The sequence below is a fragment of the Lactuca virosa genome, chromosome 2, assembly GCF_052849685.1.
Source record: "Lactuca virosa cultivar CGN04683 chromosome 2, Lactuca_virosa_CGN04683_v6, whole genome shotgun sequence".
Lineage (NCBI taxonomy): Eukaryota > Viridiplantae > Streptophyta > Magnoliopsida > Asterales > Asteraceae > Lactuca > Lactuca virosa.
The window spans coordinates 299553016-299575107 of NC_136427.1; the positions used below are offsets into that span (position 1 = coordinate 299553016).

A 22092-nucleotide genomic window follows, 5' to 3' on the forward strand; every position below is an offset into this window, starting at 1 on the left:
TTGCTAGTCGGATTTTGAAGTCATATTTGCAAATATAGTTATTAGACTTATCCAAGTGGGAGACTGTTGGATATAGTGTCTAAGTCCATAACTTTATTTGGTATGTACTTGACCCGACCCGGCATGGTCCATTTGGGTTGCATGGCATTGCAATACTTGGATAGACTAAATGAGAGAAAGGACACTTGTGGTTATTAATATATTATAAGTTCTAATATATTAATAATAGTATTATTTAATTAGTGTTGATCAAATATTAATCTAGTATTAATTTGGTGATCAAAGTGATACTAATTAAATACAAAGGGTTGATTATGACAATCATCAATTCTTTTATGGTGGATTAATGATCCATGGTTTATGGGTTTGGTTATAACCATATGGAGCTCCATGGATAGTCCATGGGAGTTACAAACCCATGGGTCATGAGAAATCAAGAGTCATGACAATTAAGGGCATTCATGTGTAAACCCTAATTGTGACAACACTATAAAAGGAACCCTATGGCTAGCAAAATCGTGACCTAGTGTTTCTAGAGAGGGCATAACCGATTTTCAAGTGTAAGAAGCATTCTCTCAAGTTATTCCAAGTTTTGTGGTGTTGTGTGAAGCATTTGAGGCACAACATTTGGGGTGCTAGGCTCACAAAGTCTTGAAGGAATCCAAGCAACAACAAGGTATGTATTTCTACTAGTTTTATGTTTTATGAAATCCCCATGCCATGCTAGTTAGGAAATAACCTTGAAAAAGAAATTTGCATGTATATAGAGAAAACATAGATTCAAGGTTATTAGGGTTGCATGTACACTTAGGAAGTGTTAGAATGCTCAAAACCCATCAGGTTCAACAGTTGTTCCCTTAAGGGATATTCAGGCTTATGATCGCTTGAATTATGTGGAGAGATAATTGGAAATCCTGGACCGGAAGACGAAGACCATGTGCAACAAGGTGGTGTCGTTAGTAAAAGTTCAGTGATGACATCGGAAGGGTTCCGAATGGACATGGGAACCTGAGTCAGAGATGTGTGAGCATTTTCTGGAGTTATTTGTAGCAACGGACTTCGAGGACGAAGTCTAGTTCAAGTGGGGGAGAATTGTAACATTCCGATGAGGAGGTATTTGTTGGGTTTTATTATACTACAACATCCTATGGTGCACATACAACCCTAAAAGCTTTGGATCTATGTTTTCTCTAATTATACATGCAATATTGTTTCCAAAGCTTTAATCCTACAACTAGCATACAAATGATATAAACAACATAAAACACTAGTTAGGAGTTTACCTCTTTATGTAGCTTGTAGAACTTGTTGTATTTGGCCTTTAAGAACTTAGCACCAATAGTATGAATGCTTCAAATGGAATCACAACACATCTAGGACAAAGGATGACATTTTGAGAGAGAATCTTGAACCCCAAATCGTCCATGAACTCCAAGAACTAGTGGTGTACGATTTTGGCTATGAAGTCACATATTTATATGTAGGATTCCAAAGGTCATGGGTTAACCCTAATCCATACCCATGGGTTTATGATCCATGGTTCATGTATCCATACATAAACTTAGTCCAACATGGATCATAAGCCCAACATATAAATATAACTAATTTACACAATTAGTCCCCATTTATTTTATTTGTCTCTTTTGATCACTAAATTAATTCCAAACTAATTATTGATCAATACTAATTAAATCATATGATTTCATATTAATATATTAGAACTTATAATATATCAATAAACCATAAATAACCTCTTCTCAAAAGTCCATCCTAACAAATTGTCCTGATGATATGCAACCCCAATGGACCATGCTACTCTCGGGTCAAGTTCATACCAATTATAGTTATAGGCTTAGACACCTAATCCAACAGTCTCCCACTCGGATAAGTCTAATAACTATTATTGCAAGTACGACTCCAAAATCCCGACTAGCAATCGTAGCTCTTAAAATCCGTTGTCGAACTCTGACCTAGTCAATGACGCGTCCATTAGATAAGGGATCATATATTCCTCCATTCTACAAGATATCATATGGACTGAGACATGGATTATGATCATTCTCTCTGTTCATCTGTTGTTTCCCGATTTACAATTTATGACGATCGACTAATTAAACAAATCAAATCAGTCCAGGATCAGCCGAGCACTTAGGGTTGTCATCACTAAATCATCGAGGGGCCCACAGATATCGCTTTTATCCCTCCAAGGGTAAAAGGAATGGATAAACTTTGACTCATATGCTTTCTCTATCTACTCATCAAATCACACACAACTATATGTTTTATAACACCAAGTTACTGGTGCGTTTACATATGTCAATGTGCAACCAACTTGTAAACTATAACTCACGCGTCTTGGTTTCAAGAATATAAGATATTATCGTCTCACAATCACTCGTGATAAAATCCATGAAGTGATTCAGATGAGCATGGGTTGAATCCAATACTCGAATCCTATTCCAGGAGTACTCATGAACACTGCAGCCATGTCTAAAACACCCAGACAAACTACAAACCCATTCACGACAGTCTTGCCTCAATACCTACTTCCAAAGTATGATCGACTGTGGATGGTTTGAATAACCTAGTTATTCGGAAATTCAAAACATGCAAAGTGAAACATAATAATAATACTAATCCTATATGGCCCAAAAACTTTTGAGTCATATTGATTACTCATTATTCATTGTATAATGTTTCGAATAATCAACTTAATACTTGAATTAAAACAATAGCTATGCCATTCTTCAAGCATGCACACTATATTTGTCTAAACAATAGTTATGGCATGCTCCAAGCATGCACACTATGTTTGTCTATGGTCCTTACTTTGTGAAATAGATCAATTGAACACATCTTCAATGAAACTCATTTCACAATTCCAAATCTTTATCACCAGTGTAAGAATTCCAAATTCTTGTCACTGCCAGAATGTGTTAGACTCTAAACTATCATGCAATGATTCCTTTGTAATGTCTAGGTACCAAAAGTCACGGAGACTTGACCAACGATATTACTAAGTATTCCTCTAGGAGATTGTTACAAGACAATTCCATGGAAGTGAAGTCTCAAATCCAAAGTACATTCCTTTGAACATTCTTATTGCATTAAGTTTTCTAATCTTACACAGATTTTAAAGAATAACTTTCACTTATGGAAACATTTCCATATTCCCATTCTGACCATCCCTTATGAACAAGAGTTACCTCTTCTCAGAGTATGTCAATATGGTCCTTTCCAAAATTTAAAATATACTTCCAACTGTCCATGAGCAACCAATATTTGGTAAACCTCAGATTGTCCTTGATAATTGCTTAACCATTTTAGTCATATCTGGTTCTAGACCTTTTTCCCTCTTAATGCCCTAGGCATTTGGAAAATTTAGAACGGATGAATATTATAGCACATGTAATCGATCCTATACTCGAAGCATATAGGACACGATTCATGATGTCTTATATAAAGACATGATACTTGACTAGTCTTTTGCTATAATATTTCTATTTGCCATGTTCTCATCATTCGAATTATGAAAAAGGATGTCGTAATCATAGTCGAATTTTGAGAACACAATTAACACATCCATATATAGAATTTTCTTATGTTGAGCCATTCCAGCATAACATTCATATGCATATTTGACTAAATCTGATTAAAATCTTAATCTAAGCTTTTAGATTTGAAATGAAGTATGAATTCCTCTCCCTTAATTATAGCAAAACAACTTTTCAAACCCTGCAACTTGCGAATTGAAACTTTTGTTTTCTATAATTAACATTGCTAACTTGCAACATTCATCATAATTGATTATGCTCCCACTAGCATAATAATCATTACTTTTACTAGCATAACATTTATGCTCCCACTAGCTATGACATGTACCCAGAAATCAGCTGGACTTCTAGAAATCAATACTTATTGACTTTCATTACCAAAGTTCAGATTTCTGATACGAGATGCTTTGATAAGACTTTATCTACGCTTCTCAAACTCATACACCTTTCCTTAGATAGCTCACATGTGTGTCTAAACAATTTAAGAACTTACAACAATAAGTCTCAAATGTTTAGACTTTTTGCCATTCATCACAATTCGAATTATGAAAAGGTATGCCGTAATCATAATCAAATTTGAGAATGCAAATATCACAACTGCTATCTCCTTAAAATCTATTAAGTGAAAGTGTTTCCTCACCATCATTTTCATGAATTATAGAGACACCTTATGACACTTAGATTTTATGGTATATGTGTTCCTATCCATGCGAATTTGTCAAACCATAATCAAAAGACAAGGTTAGTAAATCCAAACTCATATGGATTGAACTTGTTCAATCTTAATTTCTTGCCACTTGGCAGCACAAGGGCCTACCATTGCTTCCAAGTTGTTATGCAAACAATTGAGAACTCATAGGACTCACATGCATAGTCAAATTTAACTGGAATATGCACAGAAATAAGAATACCTCAACACGATAGGCTACAAACCTCAATTCGTGTGCTAGTGTTTAACAATAGGTTTACTCTTGATTAGTTCTTGAAACTTGCAAGATCTTTAAGACTCCCACTGACCTCTTGACGTAAGTTGGGCGTACATAGCATACGCGGGGGGTACGTGCCTGATTCACAAACCCTAATTTTTAGAATTTGGACCCTATATAAACATCATTAACTCTGAAATGTTCACTCCCTCACCATCCTCGAACCCTTATTTTGTCCATTGCAACCCTAATCTCTTGTGTGTGTTCCTTTGAGCTCAAAAGTGTGTATTTGTGGTGCCTTTGAAGCAAGGTGAAGAAAGAAGCATCAACTTGGGAGATCAAGAACTCATAAATCCAGGAACACCTCACCTCCAAGCTTCAACTTGAGGTATAAATTTCTGAACTTGATGATCCTATCATTAGATCTTGCTTATGTTCAAAGTTTATGCTTTTTAGCCCATATTCTTGGTCCTTTTGGGTATGAGATACCCTAGACCCAATGAGTTGTCCTTTTGGACATTTTAGGGTAGTTGGAGTGATAAAAATATGATCTTGGCTCTTAATTCTTCCCCATGCAAGAGTTTGGTTGTCTTAATGGCTTAAGATGTTGGGGTTTTAGCGATTAAGCCCTTAATGGCCATGCAATACCATAAAGTTAGAAACATTATGGTCAAGGACAACATTTGGGACTTGGATCTATAATGCGGACGTAAGGGCTTAAGTATTAAGCACTTAATGGGTGGGAAAGCAACCAACTGCATACGTTTGGCGTACCAAATCGTACACCGTGCGTACGCGGTCAAGTCCTATTTCCTGGTCAGTGATTGAGTACGCCCCACGTACGAGGTTGGGTCGACTTGACTGGGTTGAATTGGCTGGTTTGTTAGGTTTGAACAATCTTGACCAAAGGGTGTTTTGGGTATTTTGGTATTAGTCTAAGTTGGATAATATCTTGGACAATAGTTGTCGGGTAGAGCCGGTTTTCGGAGCAGAGGTTTATTCAGCTTGTGTTCAGACTGAGAGGTGAGTTTTCCTCACTGTATTCGTGGGTCGAAGGCACCAATTCCGACCAACTAGGTTATGTATCCTAGTTTTAGGATAGGGATATGGTAGTTTGGTATTATTTAGTAGATCTGTATGGTTATCTGTATTTCCTGGTCCTGTGTTTATGTTTGTTTGTTACATATGTCTACCTATTGTTGGGTTGAGGTGGTCCTACTTTGTGTTGTAGGACAAGATACCCGAGGCGATCCAGATAGGTTGTAGGCCATGCGAGGCGGTTCAGCCAGGCCGAAGGCCCGTAAAGCGGTCCAGATAGACTGTAGGTCGTGCGAGGCGGTCCAGCCAGACTGGACGCTCATTTTTCATGCTTTGTTTGTTATGATGTGTGATGGTACTTTGGGGGAACTCACTAAGCTTTGACTTACAATTTTAGTTTATTGTTTTAGGTTCATTTTTCATGCTTTGTTTGTTATGATGTTTGTTATATCGTGCACATTTTCCTATTTTAAGGATATGGATTTTTGGGACACTCTGATATGCCTTTACTTTTGAAACAATGACTATTTTTGTAAACAATGATGGTTAATGGTTGTTTTTAAAAAAAATAATTTTTTTAATGATTTTTGGAGTGTTATAGCTGCCTTTTATGATTATGAGGTATGGAAAATAGATGTTAAAACCGCTTTCCTTAATGAGAAGCTTACTGAGGATGTTTGTATGACTCATCCGTAAGGTTTTGAATGTGGCAAGTATCCTAATAAAGTGTGCAATCTTGATAAGTCATGTATGTATGTCGAAGCTAGTGGGAGTGTGGTAACCTTTCTAGTTTTTTATGTTGATGACACACTCCTTATTGGAAACGATATTCCAACTTTACAAGAAATGAAATCTTGGCTTGGGAAATATTTCGCTATGAAGGATCTAGGAGATACGACGTACATTATGGGAATAAGGATTTACGCGGACATAAAGAAAATTTTAATTGGAGTTGGCCAGGGTACATACTTGAATAAAATATTGAAGTGTTTCAATATGAAGAATTCCAAAAAAGGGGATTTTCCCATACATCATATTGTTAAATTAAGTAAGACTCAATGTCCTAGTAGTGATAAGGAAATAGATGTTATGAGTCGAGTTATTCATACTTCGGCTATTGGATTGATCATGTATGCTATGACATGTACTCGTCCTGATGTGTCTTATGCATTGAGCATGGTTAGACAATATCAGGATAATCCAGGTGGATCCCATCGGAAAATATTAAAGAACATTCTTAAGTATTTTCAGAGAAAGAAAAAATGTTCTTTGTTTTTTGTGGCAAAGACGAGTTAAGAGAAAGGGGTTATAGTAATGTTCGCCTTCAAATAGATCAAGATAACTTTTGTTCTCAATCTGGATGGGTATTCCTACTGAGTGGTAACTTGTGAATTAGAGTACACTGTAGCAAGTGAGGCGACAAAGGAAACAACATGGCTGAAGAATTTCATTGGTGATCTCGGAGTTGTTCCATCAACCCAAGAGCCCATAGAATTTTTTTGCGATAATGAAGGTGTGGTTGCTTTAACTAAAGAAATAAAGGATCATGGGAGGTCAAGGCACATTCTAAGAAAATACCATTACGTCCGACATAGAGTAGAAGATGGCGACCTCGTGGTAAACCAAGTATCATGCAAGAATAATCTTGTAGATCCTTTTACAAAGGGGTCAAGCAAGATCAAGCACTTTGAGCATGCTAGTAGCATTGGGTTAAGAGATGATATTAGTTTTAGTAGTTATTTGATAGTTTGAAACAATGTAACAAAATATATTGGTTTTGGTTTGGTGATTAAATAATGGAGATTTATTTATGAGTATGTGTATTACATTCTTCAATTATCTATTCTTGTTTTTCATTTTGCATGTTTACTTCATGAGTATTAAATTATTCAAAATGTTACATTCGGTTGTACTTTTGGGAAGTAAGTAGTGATTCAAGACTGTCACGGAGTTTTAGTAGATTGTTCACGCTGATTGTACATGGCATAAAGATTGTTGTTATACTCATGAGTGCTTAAATGAAAATTTTAAATATTAGTTAAACCTACGCTTAGAGATTACTTCATGGATACAATCACGAGTAATTCTAACACGATAATATCCTCTATTCTTCAAACAGAGATGCATAAGTTACAGTTTACAAGTCTGTCGTGCATTGGTATTACATTAACACACCCATAAATGGATGTTATAAAATATAGTTCCATGTATGGAATGATGAGTAAAGGTTATAATTATGTATTCAAACTTTATTCATTCCTTTTTCCTTATAAAGGAAACACGATATCTTTGGCTCCCTCGATGATTTGATGTAGACATTATAGTGTTGGGCCCAACCTTGACTAAATTGATGTGCTCAATTCGTAGTCTAATAAGGTCATCATAAATCGGGAATCATGAAACAAAATCTTCGACTATGAGAATGATTTGTATCCATGTCTCGTATCCATATGATATCTTGTATAATAAAGGAATAGTTGATCACTTATCTTGGGGCCATTGTCTGATATGATTCAGTGTTATGCAATGGATTTGGAAAGCACACTTTCATGTTTATTCAATAAATGTATTAGCAATTGTAGTTGATGACTTATCCAAGTGGGAGATTGTTGGATTAGGTGTCTAAGGTCATAACTAAATTGGTACAACCTTGTGGATTAAAAGGAAAGTCCTTTTTGGGTTGCCCTCAAGAACCAGATATAGTTAGAAACAATTTTATGAGAGCTAGAAAATAAATTGTTAATTTATTATTTGGATAATAAATTAATTAGACATGGTTAAATATTAATTTAGAACTAATTATAATTAATTATAATTTAATTTTTAGATTAATTAAAATTAATTAAAGGTGCAAGGGTTGGATTGTAATTGTTTAATTGTTGGGCGATAGAGACAATTCTAGAACCTCCCTAGCTTGGACGGTTTTAGGGAGGATCCATAAAGATTCTGTAAGCCTCTTATAGCAGATAAGAAAACTGATTTGAATAGGCTTAAAATATTATTATTTTATTATTCAAATTAGGGTTTCCACCAACTATAAATAGAGATTTTGATTAGCCATTTTGAACTCTATCCTTTTAAGAGCAAAAAAAAAAAAATCGAAATTCTCTTCCTCCTTCATTTATCTTATATTTCATTCTTAGGGTTTCTAGGGTTTTGGGTGTGAGCTATTAGAGGCATCCACATTATTGGTACTTTCTTTACAAATGAAGTCTTGAAGATCCAGTTTGTTGCATTCAATTACAACAAAGGCATGTGTTCTAACCCATGTGAATTTTGATTATACATAGGTTAGTTGATTGTTTCATAAGTATGTTGCTATATGAGAAAATCCATGGATCTCTAGGTTGCATGTACCTATAAATTGTTTTATGTAAAGTCTGTTGTACAAATCTTTATCTTGTAACCTAGAAAACCCATCAACATACATATAATATAAAAAAATATAACATATATTCATAATATAACACCTAATTTTAAAAATTTGTAAAATCAAACTGGGGCTTTAGTTATTTTTTAAAGGGGTTGGTTATATGATAATAACCCTTGGATATGTTGGTAAAATACCACATTGGAAATCCGTGTAGTTTTGAGAAGATTTGTTGTATTTATATTCATTTAACTATTAGCCGATAGTCGATGTTTGAACTTATGAAAATAAGACTTAGTATTGTCAAATTGATTAAATTGTAGTATTTTAATGTATCCATGACAATCTAGAGTGTGTGCACGATAGAATCGGTTAAAACAGAGTTCGTATGAGGAAATTATGAGCGTCAAAAGTTAAGAAGAAAGTACACTGTTGAAATAGGAAGATGGTAAAACACGACATGTAAATGTTAAATTACACAACACAATTCAATGAGAACGCGACACGTGATTGAAAAATTGTGTGACACATTGGAGCCGACATCATAAATCATAGTATAAACATGAGAAAGTCGGTATTCTTTCCCTATTTCTATTTACACGACTAGGAGAGTTAGGAAAGGGTGATTATGAAGGACAAATGCTTGGAGATTTAAGGGTTATGCAAGAAACATCAAGATAATCTAAAATCCAACTCCATAATTTGGATTAAAGGTAATTTATTCTTGTTACTAACCTTATTGGATGCTTTCTTGGTGGAATTGCAAAAGTGATGAACCCTAAAATATTGCATGTCATATGGAGAAAAATCTTAGTGATGGTGTTGTAATAAGTTTGATGATCATGTTTCAAGTATTATATATCAAAATCATGGTTAGCCTTCTAAAATGAAGAAAGATTGTGATGAACCATAATTTAGGAAAACTATTGCAATGTGAAATTTAAGCTTATATCTTAATAGGTTAAGGCATATAGATGACTTATTCGTGAAGTATAATTAGTTTTGATGAATAAATTAATTGATGTGATTAAGTTATGTACAAAGACTTGTGTTTTGTACTATGACACTTTAGTTTGTGAAATAACGAATAAGGTGAAATAAAGTTCATGTCTTTATGATCAAAACATGTAGACAAGTAAATCATGGAGAATAATTAGTTTAATTATGTAATTGAGCACCATGAACTTGATGAAGGTTTTGAATCAAGCTTATGTATACATGAGTTGTATATTATGTTGTAATACTCAAGTTAGCGTGTTATTGTGACTGTATATGAAACGAGAGCAGATGCGGAGCTTGGAGGACCATCAATCCATATATTGGAAACCTTTCAAGGTGAGTAATCATGTTTCCCTTCTAAATAATTGGTATCTAGATGTGTTCTCATTGTTGTATTATGTTAAAGATACAATATGTTGATTATTATTGATCAATGTTTTATAAATTATTAAGCAAATACAGTTGAGATTTTTCAACAGTGTTGTATATGGTGTAATAAACTACTATAATGGAGATTTATAACAAGATATTGATGTATGGAGTAATAAGTTGATATAGTTGAAACTTACAACAAGTTGTTATTGTAAGGTATAATAGGTTGATACAACTAAAATTTATAGCAGGTTTTTGCTATGAGGTTTAATAAGTCGGTATGGCTGAGAATTAAGTGTTACTGTTGTATGATGTGGTAGACTCATATAGTTTTTGTCACACCCCCAAACCAAGGATGGCGGAAACGTCCGGGGGTGGAGGACTTCATGTATAGTATCATAACAGCAATTGTAATAGTAATTCAAGCAAACACAACCAACATATATATAATTGAAAAAAAATTACATCATTGTATGAATTACATGTTTACGAATCAATTACAATATATTGATAAAATATGAAATAGTAGACGCCTTAGCGTCCCATCCTCAAAAGCACTTGATTACCTGTTTAATGATTTCCTGAGAATACAAGTTTAAAAAAAAAATGTCAACACAAAGGTTGGTGAGTTCATAAACTTTTCGTTTGTAAAAGTAGTATTTGTGTTAGAAAACTCCAATATTTTCCTTAATGTGTAAATGTAGTCTTAAAACCCAAAGATCGAAATGTACAAGTAATTTGTCATATTTATAGTAAAACAATGCAAGTTTAAATCGACATAAACTCGTTAAATTTTAATGAAGTTCCCGTAAATTCCAATGTTTGTTAATACTTTATGTGAGTTTATTATAACCATACTATGACCAAGGTTGCCTAAAACGACGTTCTTCAGGCGTCGGAAATGTTATGACATTTGTCACCCCAGACCTATCGGTCTAACTGTTGCATGCAGTTTAGGTGTGGGTTTGCCAAACCCAATATAGATCTATACACAAGTATCACGCTCTCCCTCAAGGAGACTCTGGTTACAATACAGGACTTAATGGTAATTTGAAGTAATTGTCTCACAAAGTCATTAACGGAATTTCGTGTTATGAAAACTTGGTACCGTATGGCCGTACCTTGCTTAATGAAAATATCCTTTGTATAAATGTACCCTTTTTAAATGTATGTGTTATGTAATGTATCATAAACTATACCTATTATAGTTTATCAACCAAGGGTAGTACGTGGTAATGTATGCAAACTATATTCAAAATAGTTTATTTAATGTTTGAATGTATCGATTGTACTTTGATTATAATCACTTGTTATTCTTTATATTTTATATGACCAAATCCATTTGTAAACTGATGTGTGTCTAAATATTAAGATAAAATGTCATATATTGCAGTAACATATAGTCACATAAAGATATACACCTTGCTCAACATGTTACAAGGTGAAATGAAATTAACAGCAACTTTTCGTTAAAAACAGTTTCTGTTACCGTTCTTAGAAAATTTATAGAAAAATCATCACAACTCTAAATCCAAATCCGCAAATTTTGAGAGTTTGGAATATGAGTCTAGTTTGTTCGTAAATTTTATCATGATTTTTAGTGATCTCTAACAGAGGTGAAAATGTTCATAATCACAGACTGGTCCGGGTTTGCCTCTGAAATGACAGGCAGTTTTGTAAAAATCACCATTAATTGTAGAAAATCCATTTGGAGATGTGCAAGTAGTCATTTTAAAGCTAAGAGTTTGAACTACTTGCACCTGAAACAGTTTTGAAAACTAAAATTTTTAAGTTGACCAAAACAGTCTGTGATTAACGTCCATCTTTTCTGATGCAATCTGTTAGAAAAAGTTTAATTGTGTTCTTGATGATTTTACTTGTATTCCCCCCTTAAAACTTAAGAAAAACATGTAAATGTGTGGGTATGAACTCACCTTATGTGGTTTCAGTAGATGAAAGTGAGAGAGAGGATGTGTTCAACTCAAGAACACTAAGAAGATGTCTTGATGATTCGAAAATCTAACACCGAATAAGATGGAACTTGTGTAAGATATCAATAATTTGAGTAGAATGGAGTTTAATAATTATGTGAATGATGAAGATACTTACTAATTGAAGAAAGAAATCCCTGGAGAAAGCCTTGAAGTTCTTGAAGTTAAGAGAAAAGATGAGAGAATTTTGGAGAGTGTTCTTGGTTGCTAAGTGTAGAATGAAAGAGTTTTTATGGAGAATGAGGAGAGAGGATCAATCCTCCAGCTCTTAGAACGTGGGAAGAGCTGGAGATTGGGTGTAAAGGTCCACTAAGGTGACAAGGAGTAGTGGGAAAGAGTGGATGATCATAGAGTGAGGTGGTGGTGGCTTGCTTTTGTCATAAAATAAGGAAAAGCAAATATTCCCTCAATAATTAGTCCAACCACCAATTCTTTTAATACATTTTTATAAAAACCCTGGAGATTTATATATTTTGGGGCCTTAGTTTATAAAATAAAGTTTTGGGTGAAAATCCCACGTTAAAATAATGAAAAACGGAGTTAAAACGAAGTCGTAGTCGAAAAACCGGAAAAATTATGACACGCAAACATGCATGTCGTCTTCTTTTATGACAGGGGCTTCCTTGATACTCATTGCGTGTCATCAACACGCGAGTCGTAAGGTTACGACAGACAAATGTGTGTCGTCTTCCTTTATGACAGGGACTTCGGTCCTGAAGCTTCAGTTTTGGGTCCTTAAGCCTATTTTACCCGTTTTTACCCCGTTTCAAGTGGTTTTTGACCCAGTTAAGGGTCGGGATGGCCCGAATGATTACAAAAAAATTAAAGGAACTTTTGAGAGAGATTTGGGAGAGATTCGGGAGAGATTTGGGAGAGATTTTAATAGAGAGAGGTTGAGTGAAAGAGATTGTGAGAGGTTTCGTTTGTGATCTTTTTGAGTGTCCGGCTTCGCAACGAAAGGTCCATAAACCCCGTTAAGCCATGATTTAGTGTCTTACACAATCCCGATGATTGTGCAATAGTGTTTTATCGCTTTGGTTTGTTGTTTAGCACTGTTAAGGTAAGGAAAATCAAACACATTAATTTTTCAAATGATGTTTTCTCATTGAAATAGCGAATTGTATAATGTAAACCCTAACATACACGGGTTAATGGAGTTGACCGGTTTGACTTGTTGACTTTGTTTGACTTTGACTTGAGCGAAATTTGACGGTTGTCACATCATCCCCCCGTTAGAAGGAATTTCGTCCCGAAATTTTCATTTTGACTTGGATTTCAAGAGTTTGGGAAGAGATGTGGATACTTTTGTTTCATCTGATCCTCGCATTCCCAGGTGAATTCGGGTCCTCGTTTAGCGTTCCAACGTACCTTCACGATGGGAATACGACTTTGTTTCGTTCGTTTGATTTCCCGATCCATGATTTCGACTGGTTCCTCCACGAAGTGGAGATTTTCGTTAACTTTGATTTCGTCGAGTGGTATTACGAGTGTCTCATCAGACAAACACTTCTTTAGGTTCGACACGTGAAACGTGGGATGTACTTTGTCGAGTTCCTGAGGTAATCGAAGTTTGTATGCTACTGGCCCAATCCTAGCAAGGATTTCGAATGGCCCGATGTACCTTGGATTTAGTTTCCCGCGTTTGCCGAATCGTATCATTCCTTTCCAAGGGGAAACTTTTAGTAGTACTCGATCACCCACCTGGAATTCCAAGGGTTTGCGTCGTTTGTCTGCGTAACTCTTTTGCCGATCGCGAGACGCTTTCAGTCTCTCTCGAATTTGAACGATCTTTTCTGTGGTTTCCCTTATGATTTCAGGGCCAGTGAGGGTGCTATTAGAGACTTGCCCTCTAGCTAGCTGTGTATCCCCCACCTCAGCCCAACACAGGGGTGATCTGCATTTGCGACCGTAAAGAGCTTCGAATGGAGCGACTTTGATGCTAGTATGATAGCTGTTATTGTAGGAGAATTCGATAAGCGGTAGATGGGTATCCCATGCTTTACCGAAGTCTATCACACAAGCTCTTAACATGTCTTCCAACGTTTGAATGGTTCGCTCGCTCTGTCCGTCGGTTTGTGGGTGGTAGGCCGTACTCATGTCAAGCCTAGTTCCCAATGATTTTTGTAGAGACTGCCAAAACCGTGAGGTAAATCTACTATCTCTATCGGAGATAATGGATATCGGCACACCATGGAGTCGTACAATCTCTCTGATGTACGTTCTAGTCAGCTTCTCCATCTTGTCGGTTTCTTTTATTGGTAGGAAGTGTGCTGATTTGGTCAATCTGTCTACAATTACCCATATTGTGTCAAGCCCGCCTGATGCCTTAGGCAGCTTGGTTATGAAGTCCATGGTTATTCGTTCCCACTTCCACTCAGGTATATCCGGCTGTTGTAATAGCCCGGATGGTTTCTGGTATTCTGTTTTGACCTTAGCGCAAGTCACGCACTTGCTCACATAGGTAGCAATCTCAGCTTTCATGTTCGGCCACCAGTATAATTTCTTGAGGTCTAGATACATCTTATCCGACCCGGGATGGATGGAGTATCGAGTCTTGTGTGCTTCATTCATGACAACATCTCGGAGTCCACCGAACTTCGGTGTCCAAATCCGGTTCATGATATAACGTGCTCCATCCTCCTTGACTTCTAAGTTTTTATCCATTCCCCTTAATGTCTCTCCTGCCACCTTTTTTGGTTTCAAAGCTTCCAGTTGAGCTTCCTTGATTTGTATGGTCAGGTGGGAATGGATTGTCATTGTTAAGGATTTTACTCGGCGGCCCGAGTACTCCTTCCTGCTTAGAGCATCGGCCACTACATTGGCCTTGCCCGGATGATAACGAATTTCGCACTCGTAGTCATTCAGCAACTCCACACATCTCCTCTGTCGCATGTTGAGCTCTTTCTGATTGAGGATATGCTGAAGACTTTTGTGATCAGTGAAGATAGTGCATTTCGTGCCGTAGAGGTAGTGTCTCCAGATCTTCAAAGCGAAAACCACTGCTCCTAATTCCAGGTCGTGCGTAGTATAATTAACCTCGTGCGTCTTAAGCTGTCTTGATGCATACGCGATAACCTTCCCTCTCTGCATGAGCACACATCCGAGGCCTTGATTCGAAGCATCACAGTACACTACGAAGTCCTCGGTTCCCTCTGGGAGAGACAAGATCGGTGCGCTGCATAGGGCTTGTTTTAACGTTTGGAAAGCAGTTTCTTGTTTATTTTCCCACTTGAATATAACACCTTTCTGCGTCAAAGTGGTGAGTGGTTTCGCAATCTTGGAGAAGTTTTGTATAAATCTTCGATAGTAGCCAGCAAGCCCAAGGAATTGTCGAATTTCGGTTGGCGTCTTGGGTGCTGACCAATTCTCGATTGCCTTGATCTTGGAGGGGTCCACATGTATGCCTTTCTCACTTACCACATGTCCAAGGAAATCCACTTCTCTAATCCAGAATTCACACTTAGAGAACTTAGCATAAAGCTTCTCCGCTCTTAGCGTTTCTAGCACTTGGCGTAGATGTAGGCGATGCTCTTCTTCGCTTCGCGAGTAGATCAAGATATCGTCGATGAATACGATTACAAACTTGTCTAGGTAGGGTCGACACACTCTATTCATTAGGTCCATGAATACCGCAGGTGCGTTTGTTAAACCGAAGGACATCACCACAAACTCGTAGTGCCCATAGCGAGTTCTGAATGCAGTTTTGGGAATATCTTCTTCTTGAACTCGTAGCTGATGGTAGCCTGACCTTAGGTCGATCTTTGAGAAGAAATTTGCTCCTTGGAGTTGGTCGAAAAGGTCGTCGATTCGGGGCAGAGGATATCGGTTTTTGATGGTGAGCTTGTTTAGTTCCCGATAGTCGATGCACATGCGAAATGATCCGTCCTTCTTCTTTACAAAAAGGACTGGTGCTCCCCAAGGTGAGAAGCTTGGTCTGATGAACCCTTTGTTCAAAAGCTCGGTCAACTGACTGGACAACTCCTGCATTTCTGATGGTGCGAGGCGGTATGGAGCTCTGGCTACGGGGGTAGCTCCGGGTATTAAGTCAATTCTGAAATCGACTTGTCGTGCGAGTGGTACACCAGGAAGATCTTCTGGGAACACATCCGGGAAGTTACACACTTCGGGGATGTCTTTGATGTCTTTCACGTCTTGTTTCTTGTCTACTATATGGGCTAAGAAGGCATGGTACTCCTTCCGGAGATACTTTTGGGCTTTGATGCATGAGATGATTTGTAAATTCGCACTAGGTTTGTCACCATAGATGAGAAGGGTTTCGTCATTTGGTAGGTTGAGGCGAACGGCCCTTTCGTAACATAGAATGTCGGCACGGTGAGGAACTAACCAATCCATCCCGATGATTACGTCGAAGCTTTTTATGGTGACTGGCATCAGGTCAATTTTAAATGTATGGTTGTCTAGAGTGAGAGTACATTCTGAGTATATATCGCTAGTGCGTTCTACTTTCCCATTTGCCATTTCTACTACGTAAGTATCCTTTAGTGATTGGGGATTTTGTTCAAGTAAATATTTATATTGGTGGCTCACGAAACTCCTCTCCGCTCCACTATCGAATAGTACGCATGCATAAGAGTTATTGAGGAGAAACGTACCGGTAACCACCGTGGGATCCTCGACTGCTTCCCCATGTCCTATTGCCAGGACTCTTCCTACTCCACCAGCATTAGGGGCTTGTGCTTTGGGGCAGTCTCTTTTGAAGTGACCTGCGTCTCCATAGTTGTAGCAGGTCCGGGTTGCCCCCGTACTGGCGACTTGGTTGATTGGTTGAGCCGGCGCTTTACAGAAACGAGCAGTGTGCCCCTTCCTGTCGCAGTTGTTACAGTGCATCTCCCTACAAGCACCATTGTGGTGAAAGTTGCACTTGTTGCACTTAGGTAGTTTTCCCGCATATGGCTTCGGTGGTGCTGGAGTGGTAGCAGTAGTGGCAGCATTAGTGGCAGCATGGACAGCAACAATTTGTTGCTTCTTAGCGGGGTCCTGTGCTGGTTGGCTCTTCTTTTCGTTCCAGAACTTCCTTTTGTTGTTTCCCCCTTTTGATTTATCAGTGGTGGTGGTTGTAGTATTATGACCGGCTCGGTGGTCAACAAGTTGTTGTGCCAGCTCCCTGGCACTGTCAAAAGTAGTTGGCCTTGAAGCTAGGACACTACTTTGCACGTGGAGAGACAGTCCCCAAAGGTATCGCTCCACCTTTTTCTCCTCCGGATTAACCATTGTTGGGCAGAGGAGAGCCAATTCATTGAATCGGGTGGTGTAGGTTTCAAGGTCAGAGCCCGTCATCCTGAGGTTCCAGAGTTCTTGTTCCAGCTTTTGAATTTCACCTCTCGGGCAGTACTCCTTCATCATCAACGTTTTTAGTTCTGCCCAGGTTATGGAGCTAGCCACTTCGAGAGTAAGTGACTTAACCCGGCAGTTCCACCAAGTAAGGGCCCGGCCGGTGAAGGTTAAGGTTGCGAACTTAACTTTGCTCGCTTCGGGGCAGGAGCACACCTGAAAGACTACTTCGGTCTTTTCAAACCATTGCATCAACGTGATGACTCCCCCGCTTCCATTGAAGTTGTCGGGTTTGCCATTTGTGAAGTGCTTGTATGAACACTCTTTTGCACGCCACGTACTGTCTCCGTGGATAGAGTGTGTAGCTCCCGATCCCGAACCACCAGCTCCGTTGGTCCCTATATGTGACATTGCGGCCGCTACGGCTGCTGTTACTGCAGCCTGGAACATCGCGGGATCAAACTGTGGAGGCGGCGGCGGAGGAGGTGTTGCTGTGTTGCTGGAAGGTCTTGGTCTTCTTCTTGGCGGCATGGTTCTGTCATAAGTCATAAACCAATGTACTTTTAGTAAAAGTGTATTTATAGGGAGAGAAATCTTTTATACATAAAGTATATTATTACGTTGTTTTCCGGTATGTTTACGATACATACGATTTTATACTTTTTATTGACCCAATACATTGGGTTATGAGGTAAAATGAAAGTATAAAATATTTTTATTATAGTAACACAAAATACTCCTATAGTATTTGTAAATGTTTAGTTTTGAGTTCTTAAAGCATTTAGTTACTTTATAATATTCATCATACTTTTAATGAGAATTTATAAGTCCTTGTCTTACCCGTTCGGCTAACGACCCTCCACCGATCAAGGAAGCGGTGGGTGAGAGTGGACACCCATTAAGTTGCCATTTTATAGGCAACAACCTTATACCCCCCTTATAGACCGGCTTCGTGAATGAGGCGTACTAGCGGTAAGACGAGTTTGTTAGATTTGTTGTCCATCCTGACCATCCCCCGGTATATGCAAGTCAATTCCCGGACAGATATAGTTGATCAGGCTATATCCTTCCCAGACTTGATTTACATATACCAAGGCATACCCATAATGTACAACTCCTCTTCTTTTATTTTATGTTGTTGTAGTTATGACACTATGTGAGCATGTATGCATGTATTTATACTTTTTAATAAAAAGAATCATTTATTTTCTAAAAGTATATTTATTTGAAAAATGCACAAATCAGAGACTATTAGTCCCAATTGTGTTTATAGTTTGTATATCTTATGTGGTTTGATATACTTAATTCACTATAAACTGCGCTCTGATACCAATCTGTCACACCCCCAAACCAAGGATGGCGGAAACGTCCGGGGGTGGAGGACTTCATGTATAGTATCATAACAGCAATTGTAATAGTAATTCAAGCAAACACAACCAACATATATATAATTGAAAAAAAATTACATCATTGTATGAATTACATGTTTACGAATCAATTACAATATATTGATAAAATATGAAATAGTAGACGCCTTAGCGTCCCATCCTCAAAAGCACTTGATTACCTGTTTAATGATTTCCTGAGAATACAAGTTGTTTAAAAAAAATGTCAACACAAAGGTTGGTGAGTTCATAAACTTTTCGTTTGTAAAAGTAGTATTTGTGTTAGAAAAATCCAATATTTTCCTTAATGTGTAAATGTAGTCTTAAAACCCAAAGATCGAAATGTACAAGTAATTTGTCATATTTATAGTAAAACAATGCAAGTTTAAATCGACATAAACTCGTTAAATTTTAATGAAGTTCCCGTAAATTCCAATGTTTGTTAATACTTTATGTGAGTTTATTATAACCATACTATGACCAAGGTTGCCTAAAACGACGTTCTTCAGGCGTCGGAAATGTTATGACATTTGTCACCCCAGACCTATCGGTCTAACTGTTGCATGCAGTTTAGGTGTGGGTTTGCCAAACCCAATATAGATCTATACACAAGTATCACGCTCTCCCTCAAGGAGACTCTGGTTACAATACAGGACTTAATGGTAATTTGAAGTAATTGTCTCACAAAGTCATTAACGGAATTTCGTGTTATGAAAACTTGGTACCGTATGGCCGTACCTTGCTTAATGAAAATATCCTTTGTATAAATGTACCCTTTTTAAATGTATATGTTATGTAATGTATCATAAACTATACCTATTATAGTTTATCAACCAAGGGTAGTACGTGGTAATGTATGCAAACTATATTCAAAATAGTTTATTTAATGTTTGAATGTATCGATTGTACTTTGATTATAATCACTTGTTATTCTTTATATTTTATATGACCAAATCCATTTGTAAACTGATGTGTGTCTAAATATTAAGATAAAATGTCATATATTGCAGTAACATATAGTCACATAAAGATATACACCTTGCTCAACATGTTACAAGGTGAAATGAAATTAACAGCAACTTTTCGTTAAAAACAGTTTCTGTTACCGTTCTTAGAAAATTTATAGAAAAATCATCACAACTCTAAATCCAAATCCGCAAATTTTGAGAGTTTGGAATATGAGTCTAGTTTGTTCGTAAATTTTATCATGATTTTTAGTGATCTCTAACAGAGGTGAAAATGTTCATAATCACAGACTGGTCCGGGTTTGCCTCTGAAATGACAGGCAGTTTTGTAAAAATCACCATTAATTGTAGAAAAATCATTTGGAGATGTGCAAGTAGTCATTTTAAAGCTAAGAGTTTGAACTACTTGCACCTGAAACAGTTTTGAAAACTAAAATTTTTAAGTTGACCAAAACAGTCCGTGATTAACGTCCATCTTTTCTGATGCAATCTGTTAGAAAAAGTTTAATTGTGTTCTTGATGATTTTACTTGTATTCCCCCCTTAAAACTTAAGAAAAACATGTAAATGTGTGGGTATGAACTCACCTTATGTGGTTTCAGTAGATGAAAGTGAGAGAGAGGATGTGTTCAACTCAAGAACACTAAGAAGATGTCTTGATGATTCGAAAATCTAACACCGAATAAGATGGAACTTGTGTAAGATATCAATAATTTGAGTAGAATGGAGTTTAATAATTATGTGAATGATGAAGATACTTACTAATTGAAGAAAGAAATCCCTGGAGAAAGCCTTGAAGTTCTTGAAGTTAAGAGAAAAGATGAGAGAATTTTGGAGAGTGTTCTTGGTTGCTAAGTGTAGAATGAAAGAGTTTTTATGGAGAATGAGGAGAGAGGATCAATCCTCCAGCTCTTAGAACGTGGGAAGAGCTGGAGATTGGGTGTAAAGGTCCACTAAGGTGACAAGGAGTAGTGGGAAAGAGTGGATGATCATAGAGTGAGGTGGTGGTGGCTTGCTTTTGTCATAAAATAAGGAAAAGCAAATATTCCCTCAATAATTAGTCCAACCACCAATTCTTTTAATACATTTTTATAAAAACCCTGGAGATTTATATATTTTGGGGCCTTAGTTTATAAAATAAAGTTTTGGGTGAAAATCCCACGTTAAAATAATGAAAAACGGAGTTAAAACGAAGTCGTAGTCGAAAAACCGGAAAAATTATGACACGCAAACATGCATGTCGTCTTCTTTTATGACAGGGGCTTCCTTGATACTCATTGCGTGTCATCAACACGCGAGTCGTAAGGTTACGACAGACAAATGTGTGTCGTCTTCCTTTATGACAGGGACTTCGGTCCTGAAGCTTCAGTTTTGGGTCCTTAAGCCTATTTTACCCGTTTTTACCCCGTTTCAAGTGGTTTTTGACCCAGTTAAGGGTCGGGATGGCCCGAATGATTACAAAAAAATTAAAGGAACTTTTGAGAGAGATTTGGGAGAGATTCGGGAGAGATTTGGGAGAGATTTTAATAGAGAGAGGTTGAGTGAAAGAGATTGTGAGAGGTTTCGTTTGTGATCTTTTTGAGTGTCCGGCTTCGCAACGAAAGGTCCATAAACCCCGTTAAGCCATGATTTAGTGTCTTACACAATCCCGATGATTGTGCAATAGTGTTTTATCGCTTTGGTTTGTTGTTTAGCACTGTTAAGGTAAGGAAAATCAAACACATGAATTTTTCAAATGATGTTTTCTCATTGAAATAGCGAATTGTATAATGTAAACCCTAACATACAAGGGTTAATGGAGTTGACCGGTTTGACTTGTTGACTTTGTTTGACTTTGACTTGAGCGAAATTTGACGGTTGTCACATCATCCCCCCGTTAGAAGGAATTTCGTCCCGAAATTTTCATTTTGACTTGGATTTCAAGAGTTTGGGAAGAGATGTGGATACTTTTGTTTCATCTGATCCTCGCATTCCCAGGTGAATTCGGGTCCTCGTTTAGCGTTCCAACGTACCTTCACGATGGGAATACGACTTTGTTTCGTTCGTTTGATTTCCCGATCCATGATTTCGACTGGTTCCTCCACGAAGTGGAGATTTTCGTTAACTTTGATTTCGTCGAGTGGTATTACGAGTGTCTCATCAGACAAACACTTCTTTAGGTTCGACACGTGAAACGTGGGATGTACTTTGTCGAGTTCCTG

At 37.3% G+C, this 22092-nt stretch overlaps 2 long non-coding RNA genes across 2 annotated transcripts; both read right to left on the minus strand.

Annotated features, from left to right (window-relative positions):
* Positions 1–10778: 10778 nt before the first annotated feature.
* On the minus strand, positions 10779–12587 carry LOC145157140 (uncharacterized). Its single transcript, XR_013737112.1, has 3 exons — positions 12369–12587; positions 12194–12278; positions 10779–10840 (listed from the first exon to the last, which is right to left on the minus strand). It is a non-coding gene; the product is annotated as an uncharacterized LOC145157140 (long non-coding RNA).
* A 6475-nt stretch (positions 12588–19062) lies between these two features.
* On the minus strand, positions 19063–20872 carry LOC145157141 (uncharacterized). The gene is made up of 3 exons (XR_013737113.1): positions 20654–20872; positions 20479–20563; positions 19063–19124 (listed from the first exon to the last, which is right to left on the minus strand). It is a non-coding gene; the product is annotated as an uncharacterized LOC145157141 (long non-coding RNA).
* Between the last annotated feature and the right edge of the window lie 1220 nt (positions 20873–22092).